Source organism: Vidua chalybeata, chromosome 2, assembly GCF_026979565.1.
Source record: "Vidua chalybeata isolate OUT-0048 chromosome 2, bVidCha1 merged haplotype, whole genome shotgun sequence".
Taxonomy (NCBI): domain Eukaryota; kingdom Metazoa; phylum Chordata; class Aves; order Passeriformes; family Viduidae; genus Vidua; species Vidua chalybeata.
Genome location: NC_071531.1, coordinates 105,847,731 through 105,863,012, shown reverse-complemented (window position 1 = coordinate 105,863,012; position 15,282 = coordinate 105,847,731). Strand labels below are relative to the sequence as shown.

At 41.1% G+C, this 15,282-nt stretch overlaps 1 protein-coding gene across 1 annotated transcript in view; it reads right to left on the bottom strand.

The window, feature by feature from the left end:
- NRIP1 (nuclear receptor interacting protein 1) overlaps positions 1-6,195 on the bottom strand; it is a 74,058-nt gene extending 67,863 nt beyond the window's left edge. Inside the window, exon 1 of the mRNA XM_053935071.1 lies at positions 5,254-6,195. The gene's annotated coding sequence lies outside the window, so the exon portion shown is untranslated. The remainder of the gene's footprint in view (positions 1-5,253) is intronic.
- Positions 6,196-15,282: the final 9,087 nt, after the last annotated feature.

Genomic DNA, 15,282 nt, shown 5'->3' with positions numbered 1-15,282 from the left:
CTGTACTCAGTTAGGAGGGGGAAAAATGATCTACCATCACAGTAAAAATTAACAGAGAAATGACAGGTACAGTGACAAAGGTGCTAATAAACACAGTAAACACAGTTCAAAGCCTTCTCAACTCCGTTTTACTGAAAAGGTAAGTAAGTTGGATGTGAAATCTTTTGTAGACAATAAAAAACAGGACAAGAGGGCCCAAAGAGCAGAAGAAATCAGCATTATTAAAATAACAAGCCACCTGAATTTGAGAAAAATAGTTAATTCCACTATTACTGCTCTATACTATAGATGTAGACAAAATGTTTTTCAGCACTAAAAAGTGGGTGAAATTAATCATGCCTACTTCCAAGAGAAGAGAGGTTGCTATGTAGTAGGGAAAAACTCAGAACAAGAAACAAAAACACACTCCATACAATACTGCCATCAAGGTTCAATGTACAGATGGGATTTCCTTTAGGTCAGTATTCAACAGTTTTTTGTATTGTTCCAAGTAACTACAAAAGATTTATGAGAGTTCAGTGAAAAGACAGCAACAGATTTCGTTATTTCTGGTGAAAATTCCATATTCCTTCAGTATGTTTTAAAAATTGAGGAAAAAAGAAAACTTTTCTAGAGTAGTATTTTATTCCTAAACTCTTTGCATATGAACCACACATTATGGTTTTTGTAATGTTGATTTTTGTTGTTTTATGGACTACCAAGTGCAGGATAGGCGATAACATAAACACCACCAACAAGGCCATCTCCTGGGGCAAGAACCATCATTTCTTTTTACATCTGAGGCAAGCCTTGCTTTTGACATCACTGAAAAAGCCTTTTCAGTTCACTTCCCTGTCTCTTTTCACAGTGGGATGGCACACAAAGAAGAAGCAGAAAGCAGGTAGAGATGAACCTTAGAAGTTTGCTATGGAAAAAAAGTCAGAACAACAAAACCAACCAATGAGAACAAAAATATGGTTCATCTGTGAGCAAGACTTGCTGCTTGGCTACATTTCAATACAGAACTTCATGGACTATTTTTTGGAGAAAATTAAATACTCCCTTATTTATTATATAGTAATAATAGTTTCATCCAGAACTGGAACACATTTTACATCTAGCACATGATCTCTTTGCAAGGACTCCCTCACAACTTCTTCTCTTGAGAGGAGGAAGAGCATGCCCTCAGAAGTCTTTCCCAACACTGAGTTTCTCTCCTACATTAAACTCACAGTCTTAGAAACCAGTGACTAAAACAGAAGATCTGTAGCTTCTGCTTTTAATCTGAGTTTGTCTACAAGCAACATCGGTTTTCCTCTGCTGAAGGCAATTTAGAAATAAGTGGTATGAAAACAAAATTTCACTCAAGACAGGCAATTAAACAAGAGCAATGAACTCCAATAACAATTTAAGTACGAGAAGACTATGCCAAGAGGGGTTTGACCCAAGCTAAAATGTCTAGCAACTGCTTCTTCCCCTTTCTACACATGAATATTTATTTACATGAGTTTTAGTTTCTATTCTCCTTCTTCAACCATCAAGCCAAGTGACCTGCAACAGACAGCCAAATAAATTACCAAATTAATTCTTTCAAGTGCTAAATAGGTCTGTGAGCATTTCCAAGTATTTGAAATAAATAATCCAGAAACCCTAAAGAGCAGGCATTCATCTTTACCAAAAGAGTCCCTCTGCCCACTTTTCCCAAGGAGTATCTTCCCACTGGGAAACACATGAGTTTTCACATGATTCCAGATGTTCACCCAGAAGTACTGGGTGCCAACCCTTGCATGCTGCTCTCTAATTCAGTCTTTTCCAATGCAACTAGTGAATCCCTAACACCAAAATGTGGAAAAGCAATGCCACAACCCTGCTAAACACTTCCCCCAGCTCTCCCCCTGTTTGCTACAGGCAGGCCAGCACGGCTCAGAGTTACTGTTCTTATTGTTTTGGCCTGCTGGCAGGAAGAAAGAGCAAACCACAAATGCTGTTACCATTAATCTTTTTGTCTTTAGTTCAAGACTGTTTAGACAGACTGTCAAATTTCTGCTTTCTATTTTTTTGTACATTTATGCATATTCTTTCACACCTTCTCCTCTTGCTCAGGCTTCATTCCCTACCTATGTACCCTTCTGCTTGTCATTGCCTGCTCCTGAGCAGCAATGATTTATACTTCAAAATTTACACTTCTTGTCCCAAAAGGGTATTTTAGGATAGCTATCCTATTAACCCTGCCTCCTGCTCACCACCTAACCCATCACTCAGCACGTGGGAGATGATCCCTGCCCTACTGCAGGCCCCAAGAATTGAAGGGTAGCCACCAAAGCCCCCCCTGGAAAAGGGGCTTGTGCCCCCAAACCAGGCACCCAGCTGGGAACCCCACACTTCCCCAGGCTCTCTTCTGGATTCCCCTCCACTCCCTGCACATTCACATACAGGAAAAAGAAACACAACCACAAGACTTTTGGGGTTTGAGGTACAAGCAAGCTCTGAAGAGCTATTCTAAAATAATAATTCAAAGATCTTATGGTCTTCATGTCTTCTCTGATAGCTCTTCAAGGAGGTGTCAAGCACAGCCCTAGAGCAGAACAGCTGACTGGGGGAAATGCCTTGGGCAAGTTTGTACATGCGCTCGGCACAGTGCAAAACAGGTTTTATCTTTTATTGTAGTCATGCCCCGCACTGTCGCTGGTAAAATTAACAGTGCTCTCACCTCTAATGATAATAAACCTGGCACTATAGAAACTTTTTGCCAGTGCTTAAAGCCTGAAAAATAAAGTTAGCTCTGAAGAGACAAAATAAGCTTTAAGCAAGCAGGACTTTGTCAATTCTTTCAAGCAAATAGTGCAGTAAGCAAAACTACAGGCAAATACGAGCACTGTAAAGTTAATTGACATTTGAATTAACTGAATCACTTAAAAAAAAATGTCTTGATGCCTTTTACAGAACAAATTTACCCCAAACACAACTATCAAACATTGCAGGTGATACTGCCAGTGATTAGATCACCCTTTTAAGTTTACAATATAAAAACATTATTGACTTTTGCTTCTTTATCAACACAGTTTTTATGACTATAATAAATTTTCCTTAGCACATCTTTCACTTTAGAAAAAGAAAGAAGTATGGGAAGCAGAGAAGAAGAGCATCTTTTCATCTGCAATTTTCTGCTGAAAGACTAAAAGGGAAGAAAACCCAAAAACCTCAATCCAGCATGGTTTGGCCTCTGACTGCATGTTGTATTCTGTGCATGCATGGCCTACAAAACCTGAAAGCCATTGATAGCTCTTGCTCATTAGATAACCCAGAAGCATAGGCCAGTCTAGCAGCAGGTCAGATTTCACCCTGCCCAAAACGTGCAGTCACTACTCCTTACCTCCTCCATCGCACTCACAGAACACAAACACCCTCACATCTGCATTTCACTCATGACTAACTCACTGTCTTGCTTTCGAGTCCATGTCAACTCTATCTCAGGAGACCACTGACAGAACAACAAGTCAAACTTCTCTACCACAAGTTTGGGAACACAGCTGCCTCAGATAGCAAAAACCCCAATGCTGCCTGAACACTGTTCTCGATGAGAACTTGTGCTTTCCAAGATGTTAGTTACTGATGCCCATAGAGCAGAATTACTCACACGCCATTAAATCTGATCCCAACCACAAGATATCCTCAGCTCTGAGAGCTTTTGTCATCTGGCATCTTATGTGTCACTCTCTCATGTGTTCAGTCAGCCCTAGAAGCAGTAAATCGCATTTGTGTATTAAAGAAAATGTTCCCTACTCGCTCAGGAATACACCACCCCCTTTCCACAAGTGACTGCTTCCTCCCCATAGGTCTTCACAGATTGGATTCACACTCTTTGTTAAATAAAGCTTTACGGTATCTCTGAGCATTTATAGTGCCATGACTCAGTTAAATTCTAATCAGCCTGTGAGCTGTCTGACACTGCAGCAGGTCCCCTCAAAATAAAACAAGGAATAATATAGTCTCCAGATTCCAGAGAGAAGAGGCAAAAAAGGACAACTTCCACTTCAGCCTTCTTAACAACAACATACTCCCAAAGCCAGAAACCCCACTGTTTTTTTCCAACACCTTCAACATGGGTCAAGCATTTTATCCGAATCCTTCTTTAAATTAAAAGCCCAGTAAATCACCAGGATACACGAGAAGAAGAAACGTGCGGCACAGACACAAGGCTGTCTGCTCGCTACAACGCTGCCCCCGTTTTGCCTATACTACGTTTCGTTAGGTCTCACTACCTTCCAACTTAACACCCACTGACACTTAGAAAGAAGAGCCTCAAACAACATGTTCTGTAGGGAGAAACGAAGGGTGGCAGTGAGAGGAAGAAAAAATTTTAAAATTCACCTTTAGAGAGCTTCGGGGACACAACCAAAAAAAAAAAAAAAAGAAAAAAAAACCCCACAAAATAAAAAAACCACCACGTCTGGAAAAGTAACCTTTAATCTAGAAGGGAAACAGCGACGTCCCTAAGGAGCCCGAAGCGATGAGAAGGCATCTTTGGGGGGCGCAGGGAGCCGAGCCTGAGCCGCGGCCGAGCGGGGACGGCGGCGGCAGCCCCGGGCTGGCTGCGGGCCCGCAGGTGGCGGCGGGCGGGCAGCGCCAGGGCCGGGGAGGCGGCGGGGGCGGCGTGGCCTTGCCCGCAGCCCCGGGAGCGAGGCCGTGTGCCCGCGCCGCCGCAGCGCACCGAGCGGGCCCCGGGGATCGCTCGCTCCGGGAGGGGCGGCGCGGGGTCCCCGCCAAAGGGGGGGCCCGGGCGTGCGGCCGGCGCTCGGTGAAACACTCGCGGGTCCGGGGGGACGGACTAGTAACTTTTCCGTTCCGGCGGCTCCCCCAAACCCACCGCGGCCAGGCAAACTTTCCGCCCGCACCGGGGGTGCCGCGGGGCGGCCGCCGCCGCCGCCGCCGCGCCGGGCTCACCCCGGCATTGTTCCCCGGTGCCGCCGCCCGGCAGCGCGGCCCCGGCCCGGCCCGCCCCGCTCGGCCATTTCCCCGGCGGAACAGCGCCGCACTCACCCCGCAGCCGCCGCGGCTCCTCCCGGCCGGGCTGCCCGAGCCCCCCGGAGCCGCTCCGGCCGCGGCCGGTCCCGGCGCTGAGCTCCCGGGCAGCGGCGGCTGCCGGAGCCGAGGCGGGCGGACGGGTCCCCGCGGCCGGAGGACAGGACAGGGCTGGACAGGGCAGGACGCGCCGCCTCCCGCCACCCCCGGGTCCGCGCGTCCCCCCCGCCCCGCGCATCCCCGCGCACATACAGGGCGAGCCGAGCTCCGCTCCGCTGCGCTGCTCTCCGCGGCTCGGGGCTCTGCTGCAATGCCTGCGAGGCTGACTTTCAAAGCCTAACCCGCAGCCGCGATCCTCCCTCTCCGCCTTCCACCTCGCCCGCCGCGGCGCAGCCCGGCCCCTCCCCGCGCCGCGCCATTCATCTCTCCAGCCAAGTTTCTTAACCCTTTGGTAACCTCCCGGCAGGAGGCAGGGCGGGATGCGGGCATGCAGGGATGCGCCCCCCGCGCCGCCCCGCCAGCGCGGCGAGGGCAGGGCACGTACGCGAATCCCAGCCCCTCCTGCCCTCTCTAATTAATCCGACTGAAGTCGCAGAGCCCCCGGGAAACAAACTTACGAGCGACAGCACCGGCGGACCCGTATCTAATGAAAACGGCAGCGGCTTATAAATAACACTTTTTTTTTTTGGTTGTTTTTTTTTCTTTTTCTTTCCCCCTTCGGCTGCTTTGGAATAATAGCGGGGGGGAGGGCGCTATTAGTGCTACTAGTACTTGTCAGTTTAGAGCTTAAGTTTTCAGCCTTTCCTCCGAAAAAAACACGGGCTAGAAACTTCAGTGCTATTATTATTATTGTTGATGTTGTTGTTGTTGTTGATGTTATTGTTACTACCGCTATTTTGAAGGTAAAGCCGGGATGCTCCCGGCAGCGGGCGGCGGCACGGGAGGGCAGCGGCCCCGGCACCTGCGGCTGCTCCGGGGTGGCGCTGCCCCCGGCTCCCGGCACGTCTCCTCATCCTCGGCCCCAGCCTCCCAGCCCACGGGGAGCGGGGAGCATCCCTGCCGGCTCTGATCCCTGCCCGCTCTGATCCCTGCCGGCTCTGCCGGGCCGCTCGGCGGTCCATGTGCCGCGGGGGAAGGAGGGCAGGCGGGGGGAAGCGCTTCCAGGATCGGGGGCAGAGCGGCTCATCAAAGCCACGTGGCAAATAAATACAGTTTAGGAGGGGAAGTAATAATAATAATAATAATAATAAAAAAAAAAACAACCGGAGCTGAGCAGTGCTTCCCAAAAAGAGTCAACCCTGCATTTTGGTAGGCGACGTCCCCCAAAGCTCTGCTGTCAGAAATTGCACTAAATGTCAAGTTGTTCTTTAGACTTTGCTGCCACCAAAGAGAGCACGCAGAGATACAGGCTGAACTTGGCTGTATAAAGGAAGCTACAAAGTGCATGCGACCTTCATCACACCTCCTGTGTGCCTGTGTTTAACAAACGTCTCGACGTGTCGCACACTGTCTGCCAAACGCTTTACAGAATACTTCATGATACTTCACTTCTACAAGTCAAAGACTGACGAAAGAGAAAGAAATTTGTTTGCAAGTCACATATAAACTGCATGGTAATTACTGCATTAACACATGGCAACCTTTTAGTTTTAAAACTCAGGTAAAATAAATGATCTATTCAAGCATCTCTTTAGTAAGAGACTAATATTAAAGAGCACAGGAATTTCCACTTTAAAGAAAGCAAAAGGGAGTCATATTTATGAAAAGCTAAATATTTTAACTGAGAGATAACATGAATGAAAGTAGATGTAGGAATGTTAAGTAAAACCTCTTTCACTTTGGAATGTACAGATTGTGTACAGGCTTAGAGTGGAGCTAGTAATGTGTTACTTGACCTATTTTTTTAAGCCAATGAAAGATTTAGGTTAACTTCATCATGTGTTTTTAACCACTTTCTTCCAGACATGCAGCAGCATTTTCTAAAGCCATTGCATGTCACAGTATTTATACAAGTCTCCTTTTTTTGAGAGCATAAGTCTCATAATATAGCCTGATCGTACTTCCATTAAAATAATGGGTTTGCTCTTCATTTCCATTATAGGCTCATTAGCAAATTTTGATCGTAAAGAAATTATCCTTAATTTTTTTATTTCACAAAGAATCTTCATCTCAAATTTTTTTCAATGCTAAGCAGCTGAGTTATCTAGGGAAAAGGAAATTTTCTCATTACTGCAGCAATTTATCTGCTATTTCAATCAAGAGTGTCTGTAGTAAAGACGTCTTTCATTCTTAACCTTAGGGAATGTATTGCGTAGATGAGAGACCTACAAAATGAGGAATCTTGGACAAGCAACAGAAAAAAAATGCATGTGTGGAGTATTTGTTAAAATGATTGTTGTCAGGTAACATATAGTTGCTTGAGGACACAAGTTTCAGGAAGATACAATCAACTGAGACTGTATTAAATAATAAAACATAGAGATTTAGTAGGTTATTTCCACTACTTAATAGTTGTATCACAATGAATGGTGCCACTAGTCCATGTTTACTTAACTATGAGAATTCAAACAATATACCAAATAAATACCCTGTACAAGTAAAGGAAAAGATCCATCACACAGCAAATTCCATCTCCCAAGAAGTATGAAAGTACTGATGTGTATTTGTTGGTCCTTTCTGAACGTTCTTCAACCAAACCCAAACACACACTCACTCTCCAAACATAAAAGGTGAGCATCCATGGCTGTACCAATCTACCATCTGTGGGTGGTGTCTGTACCTTCACTATCCTATAGACATCACAAAACAGGACACTTTGTTCCATTTTTTTTTCAGAGGGAATTCATCACTATAAGATGCTGTTCAATGGAAGGCCAATTGTGACAGGGAAGCATAAACTACCTTTACATCAGTCTTGGAAGGGAAAAACTTATTTATAGAGCTTACATTAGAACTCACTCCCAGAACTGCAAGCACTTAGTGGAGAGCTATTGGTGTCATACTTTGGTAATATCGGCAAACCATTTCTTTTTTTATATTTATAAAAATATATCCTAATGCACCCCCTCCTTTACAAGACAGAGACGTATATTTTTGACCTAGGAAAACTTCTATCAAAACCAAAATATAACTAAGATTCTGACATTCTGGAACAACAAAATTAATCTGTCTGACCATTTAAAAATGGTTAAAAAGTAGTTGATGTACCTACAACTTCTCTTTGATAATTTTGATGATTACAATACTGCATTAAAAAAAAAATAAGCAAAGATGCATCTTCAGTAGCAAACTTTGTCTTCAACTTGCTGAAATAAAACACGTTGGTCTGTGCCATATGGTAAAAAGGCACATATTATTATCAAAAAGTAAATGCAAATGCTATTTTATTATTCCCAAACATTTTTAAGCTAATGCTAGCTTATTTTTAAATCACATAAGGTGCTTTGAAGAGCTTGGGAGAACTACAGTTGCTTTTATTTTGATTTTTATTTAAGGTTATCTCAGCCTCTCAAAAAGCTAACCACTCTGAAACTACCTTTTTCAATCACAATAATTAAGGCCTTGCTTTATGGCATCCAATCATGGTATGAGAGGCTTAGGATGTGGTCGAGAAGCTAGCTAGCTTTACAGGAATGCATTTCCAGACTAAATCTTCCTCTAAAATAGTTTGTCAGCCTTACATAGACAAATAATGAAATTCTGTCCTTGACTCAGCCTAGTTCAATTCACGTAATATGTCAGATTAGCCACCATTTCAAAGGTGCCTTCACAGAGGATTAAATCACCTAGTTGTTCCAGAATTTAGGGAGAGACACACACACCAAAAAATAGAAAATAAAAAGAAAAAAGGCATTATGATGCATCCTGTTTATTCAATAAAAGACTTCAAAGGAGGTTTGCTTAAATTAATGGCCATCGTGTAACAGTGTTCATCCATAAATCTGAAGTAGTAAGGTGCAAAAGTCTGCTGTTCTTCAGGAGTACTGTCTGGGAGTGCCTGAAATCAGTGGGAACCTTACAAGTGTTATCAGAGGAAGAACTGCTCCAGAGGGGTTCCTGCAGGGGGTACCACAGTGCATCTCCTGTTTTCCTCGTGACAGTAGCAAGTCTGTTGGTGGTGGAGCTGAATGACACAATGATGTGTAAAAGGAAGAGTAATACACTCTGTAGCTGAAAGTTATAAAAACTACACACCACTGCTTTTTCATCTACCTACATTTAAAATTATGAAGGTATTTGTATGCATACATCTATCATTCTCTACTGGAGCTGTTTTCCACTTCCCTTTTTTTTTTTTTTTTTTTTTTTTTTTTTTTAATTACAGAGTCTACTTCCATTTTTACAAGTACTTCCAAGCAGGTCATCTGAGAGGAATGTACCCTTAGTAGCTCAAATTAACTTTTTTTCCTTGCATTATTTAAAAGTAGACTTCAGATCGTGACTATTTATTCTAAGAGTAATAAGCAAAGGACCAGATGCTAGAGTCTTTTCAATTACAGAAACATTTAAAGACAGCTGTACCATATAAACTCTCATGGAGGAATCATATGCTTGCAGCATCTGGTGAGTTTTGGCCATGCCTCCAGCACGCCGTATCTGTTCTGAAGCACGAGCTATGTGTGTTTTTGGGGTAGGGGTGTGCAGTTTTTTGACCCTAAATGAGGACTAACACTTCAGGTCTTACATTTAGTGGCAGGAAATTAACACTACTTTACACCTTTTAGAGAAGAGTCAAAGGGGCTGGTGCTAAATTGATATGATTACCTTACATTAATTATTTTACCAGAATAAAATACCAGGATTTTTTATCCAGAAGAGAGCATCCTGTACTCTTGAATTTCCTTCAATTTCATCCCACTTGCACAAACATGAAGATTATATTTCTGAGAACATTGTTCTGATGAGTCACGTTCCTGGTAGTGTGAAAGCACACCCAGAAAATAACCACGCTGGAGTCCCTGTTCATAAACTGGCATGAGAAAGTACCAGCAGAGCAGGTACTGCACTACATAAGCACTGCTCCTACTTGGGGGTGTGCAAAGATAACGTTTGAGAAGGTTACAGGCATGTAGCTGGAGCTGTTCAGAACGTTCATTCTCCTGTCAGAATCTGCCTCTTTTCTCTGACAAAGCTGAGTTCCCCATGTCAGCAGCAACAGATTGAAAGAGGACTGAAGAATCATGCCCTCTTTCACACTCTGCTTTCAGAAGTTACTCTCAGTAACAATTTTGTTTCACAGCCCCGTTTTCCTGGCTGGCTAACATGAGCTCTGGGTAACCCTTTGCTGTGGTTCTCATGATGACATAAGCCATGTTGTTGAAACAGTATGTTCTAAAATGAAATGAACAGTACGTACGAATTATACACACACGATCTGGCAGCCAATACCACGCTGCAAATGAATAAAGTTCTGGAGAGGACCATTAGGAAGCACCTAAAAAAGCAAAGCTTAAGTGTCCTGTGTTTCCCCTTCAAAATAATACAGGTGCTGGACAAACATTTTAAAATATATGAACGCTTTCATTACGTATTAAAATTGCAATAATATTCTTTAGTACAAATGATACTTGGTGCTCTGACTCAAGTACAGGAAACTGCTGTGTTAAGCTAAACTGTGCATCTCATGTATTTTTATTAAATCTATTTCCCTCCCCACATATTAGCTTATGTACAACTAAAAAATTCTGAAGAAAATCTGGCTTTTTTGTCTAGGGACCTAAAAGGAGACTGTTTTGAAAACATGGTTCCAGTTCTGAGGATGAAATATTCTCAAAAAAAATTGTTGCTTACCTACCTAACATAATAAATTTATTCACAAGTGATTAATTAGTGTTTCTGTTTACATACAGATGCCTAATGAGAAAATCAATTTAAATTATGTATCAAAAAACTTAAAGAACTCAAATCACTGGGCCATGTAAAGTCAGATAAGTTTCTGCTTGATTGTATTTTACATGAAGAGTTTATCAGAATCATATTAGCTGTGGTTTTATAACTGACCCAACTATATATCTTTGCATATTTTTATTAGCATACAAATATCTAGGTTTTATTAGGAGACATTAGCTCCACTAAATGTTAGGTATATAACAAATCCAGCTTTGATGCTGTTGATCATCACAGCAGCAGTTTACATCTGACATAAAACTGTCAGAGGCATAGGAGTGACTCAAGTCACCATAAACCACAAAGCAGCAGCTCTGTTCACATAAGATACATCCCCTCACAGAGCTGGGGAATTTCCCTTGCCACTTTTTGCATATATTTTAGAGAGCTGCCTAGCCAAGACTGCCCTTGCTTTGAAAGCAGTGGGAACTTGAGGATACTGCCATGTATAAACAGCAGATACTATGCCCTGTTTCTATATATGTAATTCTAATTTTGGCATAATTGCATCTCTTTTTTCTTGTTTGATATATGATAAAAAAAAATGGTAGTATTTTCTGTAGAGAAGAAAATTCATTCTGGGTTTTGATGACTTAGCACAGAGAATATCTGGGTTACATTCTTAATTTGAAAAACATCCATTTTGCTGCATTACAGTGGCCAAAACAGCTACTTAAAAATAAAAGCCTGAGTAGAGAAAATAACTGCATTTTCTTAATAGTTTGAACATTCTGTTTCATCTTTATTTGGTTTGGAAACAAGACTTTAACCTGCTGAATTTTGTCTAACCTGCTGTGCCCACCTTTTGCTTTGTTTTGTTATTTTATTTAAGCAGAATACTGCAATCCTATACAAAATGCAAATGGATCAACGTTTTTCTGAAAATCTCCTTTCAAAATTATTCCATCCCCTAAAATCCCTTCTTTAATGTAAACCATACTGAAACTCTTGGTACATCATACTGTTGTTAACTTTCTTGATACAAGGGTAAGGACTCACACTGCTTGTTACAGGCAGCTCCTAAAATATGTTATATTCCACATCCCTAATAACTCCTAATATTTCAATGGCCTGGCCCATTGTCTACCAGCAGAAACATATAAAAAAATTTGCTTGAAAAAATGTGCTTGAAAAAAAAAAGAATTGTCTGTGTGGCTTGCCTAGAGCAGATTTAAAATCCTGAAAAGGTGATCACTAGTTACAATTATTTAACAAATAATTATTAAGCAGTTAAATTGACCAGGTTGCAACAGCAAAAAATAATTAAGTCCATAAACATTTTTTCACCTCTCCCAAGCCACTTTATGTACCAGTTATTTGTAATTTTCCACTCATGCTGTCTGATTAATGTCGCTCATATAGATGCTTACAGAAAGCTAATAAATGACAATAAATGATAAATTTATTATAATAATAAATTCTTGGATTTTTGAAACAAATAGTTTTTGGATTTTTGAAACAAATAGTTTCATGTGCTTTCCAGAGTTATTATTTCAATGGTAAATAGATTTTGTCCATGTCCTTTCTAAAAAGAAAAAGAAAAGGTATAAACAATTTACTGTGTTATGATTCTCACTATTCTCTACTGAAATTCTCTTTCCCAGTATCAGAGATATACTGCAATTCCAGTAATAAGCTGTACTTGGATTTATGAGCAAAACACAGTGTAAATCATGACATGAAGACATGTAATTTTGTTTTCTATGACTCATCAGCTTTTTTCCAGTTCCCACCTTGATATCCAAATACCCCACCTTTTTTAAAAATTTATTTTTATTTTTATTTTTATTTTTGGGATAAATTGTATGGCCCAGACACTCCAAATGAGAATACTTTTCCTCTGTTTGAACAGCTCTTCTCTTCTGAGTTTTCATTCTTTCTTTCCCCTATCTCTTCTCTGACAGTTGAAATATCACTGAACATTTCACTGATATTTTCTGATCCTGCTGGAATGCTTCTGGTAGAAAGAAAATCTACACCAGAAAATAAAAAGTAACCTACTGAATTTTTTTCCTAAATCCTCAAAAATTTATTAAAAAATAATGATTTGCAGAACCTGTCATCCTATAATTAGGTTTAATTGTCTTTTTATTGTCTCTTCTGGGTTAAATGAAAAAAGAGTAGCAATAGCATTATTCAGTTGCTCAAATCCAGAAGAAAGCAAGATGTGCCATACCATGCAGTAATTCTGTTTGTTATAAGTTGATACACAACTGAAAACACAAAATCCCTCCAAGAATTTCTGGGTTATTTTACATCCCCAGAAATCAGCATCACCAAAAGACATAAAGGATTTGCTTTTGACTTCAGTGAGTATGGAAACAGATTCTATATTTTGGGTGGGGTTTCCATTGCTTAAAATTTCCAGCAGGACAGCAGAGATCTAACCTTCTCCTAAAGGCAGGCTCTCATACACCAGCTACTCTCATTTTGCTAGATCTTAATGTTCTTCTTGAATGCCTGAGGAGCTTTATCTTCCTGTTTGGCACAGTTCTAAATTGGCTTAAATCATATTTATCCAACATTTACCTGCATTATATTTTCAAGGGTAATTTGTGTCCTTCTCCCAGAGCATTATTTTTTTGAGCTCTGTAGGTCCACTCTGGCCCTGTTCTTACTCAGCAATCTGAAGCTGCCTGTGAGCAGGGTTGGTCATTGGCATTGTCCTGGATTTCATTTCTATACTGACAAGACACAGATATTGTCAACCAAACCAGCAATTTCAGATGATGCTATTACCATATTGACAAGCTGGTAAGCATAAAAGCCTCTACAAGCATCAATTTTCTTCAGTTAAAATCAGAGAAGAACCCTGAGCTGTTCATGGCTGGCTCTTGCCATCAACCCACACCCACTTGAACTTCTAACCCAGCTTTAAAATTCAGTGTAGGTTCATTGGCTAAAAACCCTATATGTTTTATGATTGCAAGCTCTTCTTTCAGTGTTGCAGTCAAAAGATTAAGGCTTCTTATTATTAGTTGAACTAAACGTGCTTTGCTTATTGCTCACTCATGCTTTTATGTTCCCTAGGCTAGATTATTTTAATGCCCAGCTTGTTGATCTGCCGAGGAGGCCGATTATCAAATTTCATCTTGTGTACCAAGTGCTGTTTCCAGAGGAAGTATTGTACAGACTAATGCATGTTTCATACCTGCTGTTCTCTCACAGTGGTCACTAATACACCACAAAATCTATTGAAGCTACTACTGCTCTTGTATTACCAAGTTTTTTCATGAACTTTAACTTATTATAAGAGATATTTGTCAGAGGGCTGATTCTACCAGGTTAAGGTAACGGAAGCTTTATCACTGACTTCAGACAAAAAAAAAAAAAAAAAAGAGATGTAAACCCACATATTGCCTACTCACAGTCTTAAAGCTATTTCAGGGGCACTGGGTGGTGGATTTCTGCTTGTATTCTGTATAAATTTCAGAAAGTGTTGGTATATCCCAACTGGCAGATTCAGAAGCACTTTTCAGCCCCCAAATCTTGGTGCTTGTGCACTATGGCTACACCCTGTGTATCGAAATAAGACTACATATAGGCACCATTTCTTTGCAAAATCTGATTTTCTTCTAAAGGAAGACTTCTCATGTGTCACCACCCTTCTGCCAGGCTGATCAGAGCACTAGGACTGACAGAAACACTCTGGGCTGCTCTGCCTGCTGATGGTCTGTGTGCGCTCACAATTTGCATTGTTTTCTGAGGGGTTCCAGCTTCAGCTATGTCTGACAGCTGCCATGAAATGCTTAATAAGTGCTAAATGTCTAAGCTGTTTAATTTTATTTTGGTCTTTCCTGTGAAAAACAAAATGTTAATAGGTTTGTTCCCAGGACTCGGTTTTTAAATGACCAGAAGTTAAACCTTCCAGAATAGTGTGATTAGAACCTTCCTTGAGAACACAGAACTTCAAGAGTCAGTGGTAGGGAGTAAGAAGATTTATAACTCTCTAGCACTGAAAACAAAAGTAATTTCACAACAGACTGCAGAACTTACTTGCTTATGAGATCTCCTTACAGGAGCAAGAATTTCTGCAAAAAAATATTTCTGCCACCATTTAAAAGGAAAAGAGAAGTTGTAGAACGCCTAAACTTGTAGCTAAGAATATGAGCCTACACAGATTACACTGAAGATTAAAATATTTTGGCTCTAGTGTCTGCTGTAATGAGAATATGTATAAACTGACAGAGCTGAAAATTATTTAATTTAGATGGCAGCCTACAAAAATTAATGTGAAAATGAGAATTGCTTAGGGGTAATAGATTGAGGGTACACGACTAATTTTTTAAGTGTTAACTTTTTACATGACAGTGTGATACTGTAATTAAAATGGCAGCATTCTTTGTTTGGGGAATTTATTTTACATTCTTAATTGCTTTGTAATTCCTAGGTTAT